Source organism: Furipterus horrens, unplaced genomic scaffold, assembly GCF_987537825.1.
Source record: "Furipterus horrens unplaced genomic scaffold, mFurHor1.1.pri manual_scaffold_19, whole genome shotgun sequence".
Taxonomy (NCBI): Eukaryota; Metazoa; Chordata; class Mammalia; order Chiroptera; family Furipteridae; genus Furipterus; species Furipterus horrens.
The window spans coordinates 2500009-2506412 of NW_028327189.1; the positions used below are offsets into that span (position 1 = coordinate 2500009).

Consider the following 6404-nt stretch of genomic DNA (forward strand, 5'->3'; position numbering starts at 1 on the left):
GAAAATTACATAACATTGAAGAAAGAAATTAAGGAAGATACAAATAAATGGAAGCAAATGCCATGTTCATGGATGGGAAGAATCAACATCATCAAAATGGCCATAACTGCCAAAGCAATTTACAGATTCAATGCAATCCCTATTAAAATACCAGTGACATATTTCACAGACCTAGAACTAATACTGCAAAAATTCATATGGAACGAAAAAAGACCCCGAATAGCAAAAGTAATCTTGAGACAGAAGAACACAGCAGGAGGGATCACAATACCAGATATCAAACAATACTACAAAGCCACTGTGATCAAGTCAATCTGGTACTGGCATAAGAACAGATATATAGACCAATGGAACAGATAGGCAGCCCAGAAATAAATCCAGGCCTCTATGGCCAACTATATTTGATAAAGGAGGAAGGAACATAAAATAGAGTGAGAAGAGCTTTTTCAACAAATGATGCTGGGAGCACTGGACAGGGATGTGCAAAAAAATGAAACTAGATCACCAACCTACACCACACACCAGAAAAAACTCAAGATGGATCAAAGACTGAAATGTAAGCCGTGACACCATAAAAGTCCTAGAGGAAAACATAGGCAGGAAAATTTCAGATATCCCACGTAGCAATATTTTTACAGATACATCTGCTAAGACAAGAGAAATAAAGTAAAAAAATAAACAAATGGGACTGTATAAAACTAAAGTTTTTCTGCTCAGCAAGAGAAAACATCAGCAAGGTCAAATGGAAACCAACCATATGGGAAAACATATTTGCCAATGATATCACAGACAGGGGACTGATCTCCAAAATATATAAAGAGCTTATATGACAACATCAAGAAAACAGACAACCCATTAAAAAATGGGCAAAGGACCTGAACAAACACTTCTCTGAAGAAGACATACAGAAGGTCTATAGACACATGAAAAATTGCTCAACATCACTAGCCATCAGAGATGCAAATAAAAGCCACAATGAGATACCACTTTACACCTGTCAGAACGGCCATCATCAACTAATCAATAAACAACAAGTGCTGGTGAGGATGTGGAGAAACGGGAACCCTACTGCATTGTTGTTGAGAATGCAGACTGGTGCAGCTACTATGGAAAACAGTATGAAATTCCCTCAGGAAACTAAAGATGGAACTGCCTTTTGAAGCAGTGATTCCAGTACTAGGATTATACCTGAAAAATCCTGAAACACCAATTCAAAAGAACTTATGCTCCCCTGTGTTCATAGCAGCACTATTTACAACAGCCAAGTACTGGAAACAGCCTAAGTGCCCATCTGTAGATGAGTGGATCAAAAAACTGTGGTACATTTACATAATGGAATACTATGCAGCAGAGAAAAAGAAGGAACTCCTGCCATTTGCAACAACATGGATGGAACTAGAGAGGATTATGCTTAGTGAAATAAGCCAGGCAAAGAAAGAAAAATTTTATATGATATCACAAAATACAGGAAACTAAGGAAGAACACAAACAAGTGAACTAAACAGAACAAGGAACAGAATAACAGTTATTAGGGGGGAGGTGGGAGGGGGAGAGAGATAAAGGGGATAAATAAGGGAAGGTTTTAATCAAAGAACATGTATAAATGACTCATGGACATGGACAACGGGGAAGGATATGATTGTGGGAGAAGGGGTGGGCTAGATGGGAGGGAGCAATGGGGAAAAAATGGGACAACTGTAATTGAAAAACCAAAAAATAAAATTAAAAAGAAAAAGAGCATTTGAAAATAAATAAATAAATAAATAAATAAATAAATAAAATATTTTTCTGTTGAAAACAAAACAAAAAAAATAATGCTTTGTAGTCATCAATACATAGGTCCTCCAAATTCTCTAACTGTATTTCTATGTATTTTATTCTTTTGTTGAAATGGCAAGAGGAATTGTTTTTTCATTTTAAAAAGTTTTTTCATTTTAGTATATAGTTCTCAACTAGCAATAATCGCACTTTGGATAAACCTCACTGGCTATGATATTACCACTGCACAAATCTCATTTTAGTATATAAGAATGCAATGTATTTTTGTACATTGATTTTGTATCCCGCAAGCTTTCTGCATTTATTTATTGTTTCTAATAATTTTGGTGGTGTCGTTAGGGTTTTCTATACTTAAAATACCATGTCATTTGCAAAAAGTGATACTTACATATTTTTCCCTTTTGGGATGCCTTTTATTTATTTCTGTTGCCTGATGGCTCTGTCTAGAACTGGCAATATTATGATGAGTAAGAGTGGTGAGAGTAGACATCCTTGTCTAGTATCTGATTTTAGAGAAAACGTTTTCATTTTTTTTCCCATTGAGTGTGGTATTAGCTGTGGGTTTACATTTATGGCTTTTATTATGTTTAGTTAGTTTCCTCCTAATGCCAGGTGGCACGTGGGGAGACCAAAGGGAGGCCTTATTCTTGTCATGAAACAAAAAAGAATTCAAAATGTGAAATAAAGATTTAGCAAAGTACAGTAAATTTATAAAAGCAACAGTATGCACTTGAAAAGTGATAGCGGTGACATTGGAGAACATGTCAGGTCAATGGGGTCTGAGTGGAAGCTTTTCATTAAATGTGAACAAGACAGAGGATAGGGTCATCTTCTGCTTTTGATGCTGATGGGGTGACTGCCAATGAGATTCATCCTTGTATCTCCTCTCCAGAGAGCATTTTTTTCTGGTTCTCCCAATTACAGAAAATTGGGGAGGGGAAAGTGAGGGAACAGAGAAAGGGAGGAATAGAATTTGAGGAGTTTGTTCCTTATTTTGACTTTTCTGCCTCATTTCTATGCCCATTTTATTGAGAGTTTTAATCACAAATGAATGTTATATGTTGTTAAATGCTTTTTATGCATTTGTTCATATGATTATATGGTTTTTATCCTCTTTTTTCTCAATGGGTATATTATAATAATCAACTTGGATATCTTGAACCATTCTTGTTCCTCTAGAATAAACACCACCTGATTATAATGTATTTTTAAATTTATTGTTGAGTTAGATTTGCTAGTATTTTATTTTCAACTTTTGCATTTGTACTTATTATGTATATTTGTCTTTAGTTTTCTTTATTTCCTGTATTGGATCAGGAATATGTTGGTCTCTTTAGTATTTTTTAGAAGAGTTTGAACAGAATAGATATCAAATTTTCTTTGAATATTTGGTAGAATTCACTAGTGAAGCCATTTGGTCTGGAATTTTTACCTTTGAAAATGTTTTAGATGTTTATTTCAATTTCCTCAGCTCTAATTGGTCTTTTTAGATGTTCCATTTATTCATAATTTAGTTTAGAAAGTTTACATATTTCTAGGAATTCATTCATTTATTCTGCTATTTAATTTGATGGCATATAGTTTTCATGATATTCTAGTATGATCTTTTGTATTTTTGTAATGCCTGCAGTAACTGTCAGAACATGGAAATAGCTGGAATGCCCAACTGGACTTTTGACACATGCAAATGAACCATATACAAATCAACCTGACCCTAGCCCCTCCCAGAGGAAATGATAATGGACTTTGCTCTTTCCCAGGGGAAATGTTGATGGACCTAGCCTGATATGTTGACTGACCTAGTGGCAGAAAAGCAGGGAAATGTAAATGATCTACTGGATGTGTTGAAGGGTGGGCTCGCCCTAACCAGAATGTGTGTTTGGCAAAGTGTGGAGATGGTGCCTGCAAAGGCTCAATCAGGCAATTTCTAGGAGCCTCATGAGTGGCTGGGGGTCTCCACTCCCACTTCATTCTCCATTCCGTCGCCTCCCTTCCTCCTCCCCCCTTTCTTTTTTTCCCCCTTCCCCACTTTTCCTTGCTCCTATGGGCCCGAGTCATGGACCAGAAGTCACCTTTCCCCCACTTCCCTTGCTCCTAGGGGCCCTTGAGTTGGTTCAGGAGTTTCCTGTTTCCTCCATCCCCTCCCCGCTTTTCCCTCAGTAAACCTGTTGTTTAATCCTACAGTGGTCTCCGGGTGATTACTTAGAGCAAGGCTAACTGACAGTAACTTCTGATCTTTCATTTCTGATTTGGTTTATTTCAGTCTATCTTCCCACTTAATAATTCTACCCAAAGGTTTGTCAATTTTATTACTTTTTGAAAGAACCAGCTTTGTTGAATTATTTGTCTATTTTATTGGATTCTGTTCTAATTTTTATTATTCCCTTTCTTCATTTCCTTTGGGTGGCTTTTGTTCTTCTTTTTCTGGTTTTTTAAGATACAAGGTTAGTTGTTAATTTGTAATATTTTTGTTTCTTGAGATAGGCCTGTAATGACTTAAATTTCCATCTTATTACTACTTTTGGTTTTGATATGTCATATTATCATTCTCATATCTTTCCATATCTTTTGATCTTTTTTTGACCCATTTGTTTTTTAAGAGCATGTTGTTTATTCTCTACATATTTATGTTTTTTAGTTAATTTCAACTTTAAATCACTGTAGTAGAATAATAGCTTTGTATAATCTGAATTCCCCCTGGCTGGATTGGCTCAGTGGATTGAGTGTCGGCCTGCGAGCTAAGTGTCGCTGGTTCGATCTTCCAGTCAGGGCACATCAGAGAAGGAAAACTCTGACTCCAAAAAACCTCCGCTGCCTTGTGGCATACCTCTTCAGGGGAAAGGCTAAGGGAGTAAACCCCGACAGAAAATCCGGAGCCGGAGTCCCTAAGGCGGTTTGACGTTGTAGTCAACACCGGCAACTCCTGCGGCGCACCTGAAGCCAAGCTGTATTGACTCTGTCTTTCCCTTGGACCCTTCAGCTGCGAAGAGAGGGGGGGTCTGCTGCATGGGCAACAGCAGACCCTCCATATCACCCTGCCCAGGCTCTGTAGCTTCAGCTTCACTGGAGAGGACACTCCAGCGTCATCGCAAGATGTCGATTCAACACGGGAGGAGACAGATACCGTGTCACTCCCGAGTCGGACTGCACAACCATTCTCGGTGGTGCAGATAGACTCTTAAGAAGCTACACCATCGTCTCTCGAGATGGACGGCTGCCGACGATAATCTGAATATTAAATTTTTTAAATCCAGTGCTTAAATCATTTATTCCATGTGTGGTAGAAAAGAATATATAAAATGGTATGCTGGAATGAAAGGTTTTGTAATTGTAAATTATTTCTATTTGGTTTAATCTGTCATTTAAGGCCAACATTTTATTGATTTCTGTTTGGATAATCTATCCATAGCTGTAAATAATGCACTTAGGTTTCCTACTATGATTGTGTTTTTATAATTTTTTCTCTTTAGTTCTGCTACTAGTTGCTTTTTATATTTTGGTGCTCCCTGATTGGATGCATATATACTGAGAAGTGTTATGTCTTCTCTATATATGCTTTACTTTTTCACTTTAAAATGTCCATCTTTGTCTCTTGTTACCTTTGTTATTTTGAAATCTATTTGTTAGATATAATTATGGCTACATCTGGTTTTCTCTGGATATTATTTATTTGCTTGGAGCATCATTTTCCACCCTTTCACTTTGTCTTTGCAGCTCAGATGTGTCCTCTGAAGGCAATTTATGGCTGGAGTTTTATTGTTTGTTTCTTCATTTTAATTGTTGACACTATTACAGATATCTATATTTCCCACCCTTTGCTCACCTCCAACCAGCCCCCACCCCCTTTCCTCTGGCCATCACCATGCTGTTGTCTGTGACCATGCATTATGTGCATATGTTCATTCACTAATCCTTTCATTTTTATTCAGTCCCCCCTTCCACATCCTCTCTGACAGGAGTAGTGTGTTTCATGGTCCATGCTTCTGTTTCTGTTTTGTTCCTCAGTTTCTTTGGTTCATTACATCCCACATATCAGTGAGAGCACATGGTATTTGTCTTTCTCTGACTGACTTACTTCATTCAGCACAATAATCTCCAGGTTGATCCTTGCTGTTGCAAAATGTAAGAGTTCCTTCTTTCTTATAGTTGTGTAGTATTCCATTGTGTAAATGGACTACAACTTTTTTAATCTCATATACTGTTGAAAACTTGGCTACTATAAATAACAATGCAATGAATATAGATGTTTTATAGAATTGTATACCTAAAACATATATTACTTTATTAACTAATGTCACTTGAATAAAGTCAATAAAAGGTTTTTTTTAAAGAATATAAAGAAACATCTGAAGATGGGCAAGTGGAAGTCACTCAGGGAAGTGGGTAGGGAAAACAGCTGAGAAGGTGCCAGGGGTGCAGCCCAGACCTTACAACCTGAAGTCCACTGTAGTTCTCAGCTCAGAGAGAGGAGAAATCAGGGTGCCACTTTCACTTTCTTCAGCTGAAAGGAGCAAAGACATACCATGAATTTTCCTACAGTAGTGGGCAGTACTAGCCACCACTGAGACCAGTGACCTAAGTAGGAAGAAAGCACAGGAGTGTGACCACATTTGTTTGGCAATCAC

The 6404-nt window shown here is 37.4% G+C and overlaps 1 pseudogene; it reads right to left on the reverse strand.

Moving 5' to 3' along the window:
• Positions 1-1886: 1886 nt before the first annotated feature.
• LOC149990280 (U4 spliceosomal RNA) lies at positions 1887-2013 on the reverse strand (annotated as a pseudogene).
• Positions 2014-6404: the final 4391 nt, after the last annotated feature.